The sequence below is a fragment of the Carlito syrichta genome, unplaced genomic scaffold (genome assembly GCF_000164805.1).
Source record: "Carlito syrichta isolate Samal-C Ts95f unplaced genomic scaffold, Tarsius_syrichta-2.0.1 Scaffold315109, whole genome shotgun sequence".
NCBI lineage: Eukaryota > Metazoa > Chordata > Mammalia > Primates > Tarsiidae > Carlito > Carlito syrichta.
The window spans coordinates 39,902-50,842 of NW_007259205.1; the positions used below are offsets into that span (position 1 = coordinate 39,902).

Genomic DNA, 10,941 nt, shown 5'->3' on the forward strand with positions numbered 1-10,941 from the left:
TTGTACCAATACCAGACTGTTTTCATTATTGCAGCCTAACAGTACAGGTTAAAGTCTGGAAGTGTGATACCTCCAGCTTTGTTTCTTTTGCTAAGGATTGTTTTGGCTATTTGTGGTAGATTATGTTTCCATGTGAATTTCTGTATTGTCATTTCCAGGTCTGAGAAGAATGATATTGGTAATTTAATGGGCATTGTGTTGAATCTGTAGAATGCCTTTGGTAGGATGGACATCTTAACAATGTTGATTCTTCCTATCCATAAGCATTGAATATTTTTACATTTGTTTGTGTCTTCTTGGATTTCTTTGAGCAGCATTTTGTAGTTCTTATTGTAAAAGTCTTTCACTTCTCTGTTTAGGAAGACGACAAGATAGTTCTCTTTTTTGTGGCTATTGTGAATGGGATTGTGATTTTTATTTGGTTAACTGCCTGTGTGTTGTTGGTTTATAAGAATGTGACTGTCTTTTGCACATTTATTTTGCTCCTCGAGACTTTGCCAAAGTCTTTTATCAGTGCAAGGAGGTTTTTAACAGATTCTCTTGGATTTTTAAGGTATAGGATAGAGATTCTGAAAGCAAAACCTCAATTTCTCAACCAATTCATCTTTGACAAAGTCTCCAACAACAACCACTGGGGAGAGGAGAACCTATTCAGTAAATGGTGCTGGGAAAACTGACTGACCACATGAAGAAGATTAAAACAAGACACCTACCTATCACCATACACAAAAATCAACTCTAAAAGGATCAAAGGCCTAAACGTAAAACCTCAAATTATAAGAATCTTAGACAATGCAGGAGACACCCTTACAGAAATTGGAATAGGCAACCAATTCCTGATTAAAACCCGAGATGTCTATGTCATAAGAGATAATATAGAAAAGTAGGACTTCATTAAACTGTAAACCTTCTGCAAAGCAAAAGAAACCATCAAGAGAGCTGGGAGATTGTCCACAGAATGGGAAAAAATATTTGCTAACTGTATCTGAAAAAGGTCTAACATCCAGGATCTACAAGGAACTCAATTGTGCCGAATGGAAAGAAAAAAAAAAACAACAACCAGCCCCATTATAAAGTGGACAAAAGACATGAATAGACACTCCTCAAAAGAAGAAGAATGGGAGCCAACAGACACATCAAAAAGGGCTCAGCCTCACTATCAGAGAAATTAAAATCAAAACCACATTGAGATATCACTTAACCCCAATAAGAATGGTCATGATTAATTAAACAAACAACAACAGATGCTGGCGAGGATGTGGAGAAAACGGAATGCTTCTACACTGCCGGTGAGAATTCAAACTAGTTCAACCTCTGTGGAAAACAGTGTGGCAACTTCTAAAAAAACTAGACATTGACCTTCCATATAATCCAGCAATCCTCCTACTGGGAATGTACCAGGAGGAACTGAAATTATTCACAAAAGAGATATCCGCAACAAGTATGTTTGTTGCAGCACTAATCACAATAGCAAAAACATGGAACCAACCATACTGTCCATTGAAACTGAACTGGATAAAAAAATGTGATACATATACATAATGGGATATTACACAGCCATAAAGGAAGACAAACATATGGACTTCACAGCAACTTGGATGAATTTAGAGTCTATCATACCCACTGATCTGTCACAGAAACAAAGAACTGAGGACCATGTTCTCATTCATAAGCGGACCCTGAACATTTACCATAATATTATAAGAAAGGAAATGGCAATAACGAGTACTGCCGGGGTGGAGGGTCATATCAAACCAGGAAAAGTGGTGACCAAAGGGAAGCCCAAATTTTATCTGTATGACGTCCACTTGTATATCTAATCCTGAATTGTACCCCATCTTTAAAATAAAATATTTATGTTTTAATAAATCTAAAGAAAGAGTTACTAAAACTAACAAGCAATTGGCAACATTACAACACACACAGTTGCTTTTTAAAATTCATTTGTATTTTTAAATATTAGCAAAGAACGATTAGATATTAAAGCAACATTAAAGTATCATATGTAATAACAACAAATAACATCAAATATATAGATATATAGTGAAAAATATGTGCACTTTTGTATGCTGATAAATACTAAACATTTTTGACTGATTCTGGAAAGACAGACTATAGTAGACTAACTGATAGACTGATAGTAGAAAGATATACTATGTTCATGAGTCAAAAGATCTAATATTGTTCAGATGTCAGTTTTCCCAATTGATATGTAGATTTAATGCAATCCTAATCAAAATTCCACATAATTCCAGCAGGCTCTTTTTTCTACAGAAGTTGGTCCTAAAACTAGAAACAGAGGCTAAGAATATCTTCCTCCCCCAAAAAGCCCCACAGAACTTCCAAAAACAAGAACATACTTGAAGAACTTGCCTTACCTGATTTCAAGATTTATTATAGCATTACAGTATTCAGGATAATGTAAAGACAGATAAGCAGATCACTGCAACAGAACAGCAAATGAAGAGATAGACTCAATATGTATGGTAAAATGAGTTTAAGCTATAACATTCACAGTGCTACAATTGTTTAATTTCAGTTATGCGGCATTCTGAGAAAGGTAAAACTAAGAATGTAAAACTGTCAGGAATTAGAAGGCAAAGGAAATAATTGATTTTGAAGAATCAGGCATAAACATTTTGGTGTGAGGAAAATATTCCATTTTTTAAATTATTTTTTATTTTAATTGAGTTGTGACAATTTGTAAAAATTTTAAGCAATGATTGAATATTTGATAATATTAATGAATGAATTATTTTAGAATTGTGAGCAAAGATGTGATGTGAAATTGTGGCTATATTTATAAATGTATGTATTATCTTTTAGATAGATACATTAAGATACAGATGAAATGTATAGTGTTTGGATTTTGCTTATACATAATCTTTTGTGATTATTGGGGGAAAATGGATGGCTTACAAAGGAAATACATTGCTTAAACTAGGTGATAGATGTAGGAGGGTACACTGCACTATTCTAATATTGAATTTTATTGAAAATTTCCTAACCCAGATAGATAGTCATTTTTTGAAAATTATTGGTCATGCTTTCTAAACTTGAAAAAAACAGTAATATTTTATCTTTATGCTCCAACAAAATGTATAAAATACTGCCTGATAATTGTTTGGTGTATTGAATAAAATAAAGCTAAAAAAATTTACTAGTACATTATTTTATAACAACATTAATAGGTATCTATTATTAATGACTTGTATTTGTATAATCCTTCACTGAAATTTAATGACTTTTAATTACACTAGACTGTTATTTAGCATATGAATAAGATCAATAATGCAAGAAAATAAATAAGATAACATAGAACAAAGCAATAAATGAGTCATTTTGTCAGTGGAACAAACTGATATTTTACACTAATGCCCTACAGGATATGTTAAAAGTCTCTGCTGAGCTATAGAACAGAAATATAATGTAACTTACAGATGGCTTGAAGTCAAAGACTATCACTAAAAATAATTTTTAAAAAAGACATTTAGTCTTTTAAACAAAAATAAAAATGAAAAATAGGAAAGTTAAGCGATTTCCTGCAATGTTCAACAATTATTTCTACTTAATTATAGCAAATACATTAATGTGGCAATCATATCAATAATAATCTCAGTTAGTGATTATGCTGGTGTCCCTTTAAATTAAGAACAGACTAGGTTGGGCAACCCCTGGGTCCCCTCCCACTGTGGGAGCTTTTCTGTCCTCTCTGTAAATCCTGCTTTCTAAAACAAAAAAAGAACAGACAATGTTTACTATTAGCTTTAAAGAGTCTCAGAAAACATTATGGATAGATATTATTATCCATTAAAGGGATTATTGTTTCTTAGGAGAAAAAGATTTTAAATATATACCCTATTCAATAGGTGAACATTTTCTATTTTTATAACTCATTACCCTAAATTATATTAGATCAGATTTATCAATCAAAATGAAGCACCATTTACATGTAATAAAATAGTAATTAATGTTCCCCCAATTCTTATGAATAATCATTTACTGTGGACTCTGAGAAGACTTAAATCTCTAGGATATTAGCACTTATAATTTTGGATGTATTTTATTTCTTGCAAATTCTTGAAAATCTTGAAAATTTAATTGACTATTCACTATTTATAAAAGGATGAATGTTTAAAAGACAGAGTTGTTAAGGAAAAGTTTATTATCTATGGCTGTAAATGGAGTTCCTTATTGAAGAGTAATATTTTGTAAGTATGCTTTCTTGCATTGCCTATGTAAGTTCTAACTTTTTCCATAAATCTAACTTCAAAATTTGTAAACAGCTAAATTAGACTGATCTGTATGATGTCTTCTGAACCGATATCACAAAATATCATAGACTGCATACATACATGCACATTTATATATATATATATATATATATATATATATATATATACACAAACACATTTTATTTTAGAATTATGAGGTACATGTGAGGATTTACAACATAAGTAAATTGTGTGCAGGTTAGGGTTTCTGGTGAGCCCTCTTTCCCCCTGATAGTGAACCTGGTACCCAGTGTGTGGTCATGTGCCCCTTGTCCCATCTCCCTCACTCCCTCCTTTAACATTGTCTAGTATCTATTGTTTCCACCTTTGTGCTCATGTGACCAGTGATCAGGACCCAATTATTAGTGGGAACATGCAGTTTTCAGTTTTTGCTTTCTGGGATAGATCACTTTGTATGATGGTCTCCAACTGCATTCATGCTACTGCAAGGGATATTATTTTTTCTTTTTTGTGGTTGCATAATATTCTATCATGTACATTCCACATTTTCTTTATCCAGTCCACTTTTGATGGGCATCTGGGTTGTTTCAGTTTTTGCTATTGTGAATAGTGCTGCAATGAACATACACGTGCAGGTGTCTTTTTGGTAGAGTGATTTTTGTTCTGGGTTTATTCCCAAAACTGGACTGATGGATCATATAGTATTCAGTTTTTAGTTATTTGAGAAAACACCACACTGCTTTCCACAAAAATTGAACTAGCTTACAGTTCCACCAAAAGTATAGAAGTGTTCCCTTTTCCCTACAGTCATACCAACACTTGTTTTTTTGCTTCTTAATGATAGACATCCTCATGAAAATGAAGCAATGCCTTAAATGTGAAACCTCGAACTCTAAGATTCTTAGAAGAATCTTAGGGAATACCCTCCTGGACATCTGCATAGGCAATGAATTCATGGTCAAGTCCTCAAAAGCAAATACAGCCAAAGCTAAGTAATGACAGGTGAGACCTTATCAAACTACAAAGATTTTTGCACAGCAAAAGAAACCATCAAGAGAACATAAAGACAGCCTATGGAATGATTAAAAAATATTTGCAAGCTATGCATCTGACAAAGCCTCACATCTGGAATCTACAGGTAACTCAAATGAATTGACAGAGAAAAAGAAAAAAAAATTAAGTGAGCAAAGGACATGAATAGAGACGAATCAAAGGAAAACATTGAAGCAGCCAAAAAACAAACAAACATGCTCAGCCTCACTAATCACCTGTTAGGTGGTATCTCATTGGAGTTTTGATTTGCATTTATCTGATGATTAGTGAGGATGATAAGGATGATAAGGATGATGACATCGACCTGTTTGGCAGCGACAATAAGGATGGGGACAAGGAGGCAGCCCGGCTGCGCGAAGAGCGGCTGTGGCAGTATGTGAAGGCCAAGAAGCCTGAGCTGGTGGCCAAGTCCTCCGTCCTGCTGGATGTCAAGCCTTGGGATGATGAGACGGATATGGCCCAGTTGGAGGCCTGTGTGTGCTCTATCCAGCTGAATGGGCTGGTCTGGGGGAGTTCGAAACTGGAACCTGTAGGCTATGGCATCCGCAAGCTGCAGATCCAATGTGTGATGGAGGATGACAAGGTGGGAAAGGATTTGCTGGAAGAGGAGATCACCAAGTTTGAGGAGCATGTGCAGAGTGTTGACATCGCAGCTTTCAACAAGATCTGAAGCCTACACATGTGTGCAAGTGTGTGTAAGGCCTAGTCATGATTAAAGATTGAATCTCTGGCAAAAAATAAAAAAGATTCTTACAGTCTGAGGTTTCACATTTAAAGCATTGTTTGATTTTGAGTTAACTGCTGCATATGGTAAGAAGTTGGGGTCCAGTTTCACTGTTCTGAATGTGGTTATCCAGTTTTTCTAGCACCATTTGCTAAATATGATTTCCTTTTTCCTCGGCATTTCCCAATTTTTTTTTTGTTGGCTTTGTCCAAGATGAGTAAATAACAACACATGTATTGCTCACAATTCTGAAGTCTTGGAAGTCCAAGGTCAAGGTATCGCACTCTCAATATCTGATAAATGCCCCCTGCTTTATAGATGGTGTCTTGTTGCTGTGTTTTCACATTAGCATTCAAGACTTAATCACCTTCCCAAATTCTCACTTCTTAATACTATTTCAGTGGAGATTAGGTTTCAAAATGAGAATTTTGAAGTAGCACAAACATTCAAACCATAGCATATGAATTTAACCATATAGTCATAGTTTTCTCATATATAATAAATCAAAATTAAAATAATTTTCTGACTTCAGGTTGTCTCTAGAAAAGTGAGAAAACAACGAACAAGAAAAAATAATCAACATGAAAGTACATTAAAAAACATGAAAGTAAATTAACAGCAATAATAATAATAATAGATAACAAGTAAAGAGTGCTTGTAATATACCAGCATAATTTTAAACATCTAATAAGTATTAACTCATGTAATACTCACAACTCTCCAGTGAGAAGGATGATATTATTATCTAAACTTTTCAGATGAGGAATATAGGTTTAGAGAGATTCAATAATCTTGTCCAGATAACACTAAGGCAAAGTGGAACTCAGAATTTAACCCAAGAAGTTTGTCTCTAGAGCCTGTACTTTTAACTATTTAGTTTTTACCAGGATTCCCCAGGTAGTATTTGGAAAATGTTTTAACAGAATATTTGGCATATAATGAAGATTCAAAAAATTTAACCAAAGTAATAATTGTTTAGAAAAGAACTAAAGTACATGGCATTCACATTAAATACAAATGTAATAGTAGAGCAAGAGAGGTAGAGTTTAACTAGAGCAAATAAGGATTTTAAAGATTTCCCCCCAAAACTGTGACTTCTATTGCTGCTCATAGGGAAGCTGGAAATTAAAAGATAAATTTAAAGGTTCAAAGGCAAAGATGATCAAGGCAACCTACTTTCAACAAATCTGAATAAACCTTTGCCTTGGGGTCTCAACCCAAGACTATTAATAGGTCCTGGGTCAGGAGAACCAGTTTTTCAAAGTTCTGGACCAGTTGACAAATAAATAAATGAATGAATAAATAAAACATTTTTCTCCTTTAGGCAAACAAGAGTAGTTTCAGCTGATTTGGGAACTTCAAAGATTCTTTGTGACATTGAGATTTTGTGATAAAAGGGTACAGATTTCTTTTTTTCTTTTTTCTTTTTTCTTTTTTTATTGAGTTGGAGTCTCACTCTGTCGCCCAGACTGGAGTGCAGTGGCCGCTCCCGGCCACCGCAGCCTCGACCAGCTGGGCTCTTGCGATCCTTCCGCCTCAGTCTTCCAAGTAGCCGGAATGACAGGCATGCGCTACCACGCCCGGCTGATTTTTTGATTTATTGTAGAGATGAGGTCTCGCTGCCCAGGCGGGTCTCGAACCCGCGGGCTCAGGCAATCCACTCACCTCAGTCTCCCAAAGGCGCGGGGTTACAGGCTGAGCCACCAAGCTCTGCAAGGGTACAGATTTCTAAGCCTTTTAAAAGAAATGGCTCCACCAAGGATAACTTTGATAATTTTATTCTGTGATCTTATACTTGTCTTTTCCTTCTGAGTCTGAAGTCCACTTGCATAGCAGAAGTAGTGATCTCACAATTCTGATAAATAAAATGCCTACTTACAATGGTTGCTACAATCTAGGAAGCAAACATGAATTTAGCATATCTGCTTTTAGAATTTGCTGGACCTATAGAAAGAATACCAATAAAGCTCATGTATCTGGTGTCCAAATATTTTAACTCCTATATCAGCATTATTTGAATTCAAATGAAATTATGAATATGTACAGTTGTTTTTGAAGATCTAATTAAATATTATATATACCTTGATACAAATTAAGGGGCTTACAGTTTTTACATGTAGCATCCACCCAGTCATCCATGTCAAGAATCAATATTATGCTGTTTATACTATACCTGTACTTACATATATAAAAATATTTGATAATTATCTAGGTGAAAAATGTACCTTAGCTGCTGAGTAACTATTGGGAATATATTGCTAATTCATGAGTAGCACCAAACCACAAACAGGAACACAAAGGAAAGGCAGGAATTAATTAATATACTGGGAAGTGGTACTTTGTTAAGCAAGAATATAGTCCATTCACACCATCTGAAAGGAAAAATTTGTCGTCTATTTATTTGTGTTTTACTTACATAAGGAAGATACTGCTCAAGTTCTGACTACAATTTAAAACAATGTCTGTCTCTATCCTGTAAACCTCCATAGCATTTGAATGCTGCACCATTTGTCTCAAAATACAGGTTAAGTAAGTTTACATGAAGTTCACTGGGGTGTGAATGCTATTAGTTGTGAGAGCAGAAGTTTAGGATTACAGATTGCAATGTTCTAAAGCTGAGTACTGCCTTCCTTAGAGATAAGTATAAATTTTTTTCTCTAATTTATTCTGTGTATATTTTTCTGACACGCAAATTCCACCAGTGCTGGGCCTGTGGGAAAAGTTCCGCTTGCCTAAGTGGGAGGTCTATACAGACTACAATATGAAGGGGAACTCCAAAAAATGAAATTTATTCATTAAAAATTCTGTATTTAAGCCGGGCTCGGTGGCTCAGCCTGTAATCCCACGCCTTTGGGAGGATGAGGTGAGTGGATTGCCTGAACCCGCGGGTTCGAGACCTGCCTGGGCAGCGAGACCTCATCTCTACAATAAATAAAAAAATCAGCTGGGCGTGGTAGCGCATGCCTGTCATTCCGGCTACTTGGAAGGCTGAGGCGGAAGGATTGTCGGATCCCAGCAGTTAGAGGCTGCGGTGGCCGGGAGCGGCCACTGCACTCCAGTCTGGGCGACAGAGTGAGCCTCCAACTCAAAAAAAAAAAAAAATTCTGTATTTATTTTTACTCTTTTATATTTCAATCACTTTTAAAGAACTTTTCGTTTGATGCAATACACCTATCAAAACACCTTTTCCATTGCTCAAAATAGTTTTTTGAACTTGTCAATCTTGGTGCCTTTTATTGCTTCTGGTTTTGTTTTATTTCACTTCTTCCATATCAGCAAATGTGTTCCTTAGAAGACTTTTTTTCCTACAGGGAAACAAACAAACAAAAAAGTCGCTCTTAGCGAGATCCAGTAAATAGGGAGGGTGGGGCATGGGATCATGCTGTTTCTCATCAAAACTGCTGAACACTCAGCTCAGTGTGGGCAGGTGTGTTCATAAGTCACCCATCATGAAATGGGCAAATGTGTAAAAGATAAAAATTCACTGACAAACACAGTCTCTCATAACAACACTAGTTAGTACACTGATGCCAAAGGGTTTCTAGAACACTTACCTAAAGAGGGAAGCCTGTATTATAAGAAGCCTGCCCTCCAAAAAATAATTTAATTTTTGGGGGTGCACCCCTTGTATAAAAGTAAGGAATTAGCAAATTATGTAGAGACAAAAAAAAAATACAGTGATGAGCTTTGAAATTTATGCAGATGATGCATAACAAAGAAGACAATTGAAAACTAGTTTGTTTGTTGAACAAAAGAACATTCTAAAAGTGACATAAAAATATTTGCTAAAACTCCGTTATAATAATATTTCTAATCTTTCTAATGATCCTTCAGATGGTGGAAATACTTTTCAGTTAGTTATACAAACATCTGATTCAAATTTCTTTGTGAAACAGAAAATCAAGTAAATAAAATTTTCCCACATTGGTAACCAGTCATAATTAAACTGGGATTTGAAATTACCTGGTTTTTTTTTTTAATTTCATAAACTGCTCACCATATCATGCCTTTTTAATGTCATTTTTAACAATCTTGATAAAACATTCAAAAAGTCTTATTCTATCTATCTGGATGGAACTGCTTTATTTGGAGTAATGTTTATTAATAATACAATGACAGTGTGCATTTTATACAAGTTTTGATACAAAAATTTCGATATCTGCATTGACTGTTTTTCTCAATGTTTAACCAACTAACAAGTCCAGAATATTGGGCTGTATAATCAGAAATTTTTAGTTTATAAGCACAAACTACTCTCTAACATAAGATGAGGGATGAGTGCTGTAACTTGAATACAAAGTTAAGGTATTTTTTTTCTTACATTCCTACAAAAGGTGAATAATTATGCTAAATGCGCAAAATAATTCTAATTTTCACTAAAATAAAAGCAATGTATTATGAATGTTCCTTAAGTATAATATTATTATTGCAGTCTACACTACACCAGAAAAAAAAGCGAATGGCCCAAAGCATTCAAAATAGTACTCCATTCACTCACTATTAAAGAAATGCTAACTAAAATAATGAATCTCATTCCTATCTACAAAATTGCCATGAGTAATACGTTTGAAAAAAATTGTTTTCGAAATGTCTGTAGAAGAACAAATGTGCTCAGCATTGTTGTTAGACCAATGAATAAATATATTTGGAAGACATTTTGGCAATACATTGCAAAATATAAAATATTTCATACCTTTACTAGGCATTCTATTTCTGAAAATGTATCTAAATAACATACCTACACAAGAACATAAATACATAAAACAAGCGTATTCCTTGCAACATTATTTCTATTTATGCAAGAATTTCAAAACATTATACACCCATTCATATTACATTACTTTTTGTGTAGTAAATCTTCATGTACTGACATGAAATGATACCCTAATGTTTGGTTATGTTTTGTATTATTTTGTCTTGTTTAGAGAC

At 34.5% G+C, this 10,941-nt stretch overlaps 1 pseudogene across 1 annotated transcript; it reads left to right on the top strand.

Moving 5' to 3' along the window:
• The first annotated feature begins 5,547 nt into the window (after positions 1 to 5,547).
• LOC103274899 lies at positions 5,548 to 6,005 on the top strand (annotated as a pseudogene). The gene has a single exon (XR_002481230.1). The product of XR_002481230.1 is annotated as an elongation factor 1-delta pseudogene (transcript).
• Positions 6,006 to 10,941: the final 4,936 nt, after the last annotated feature.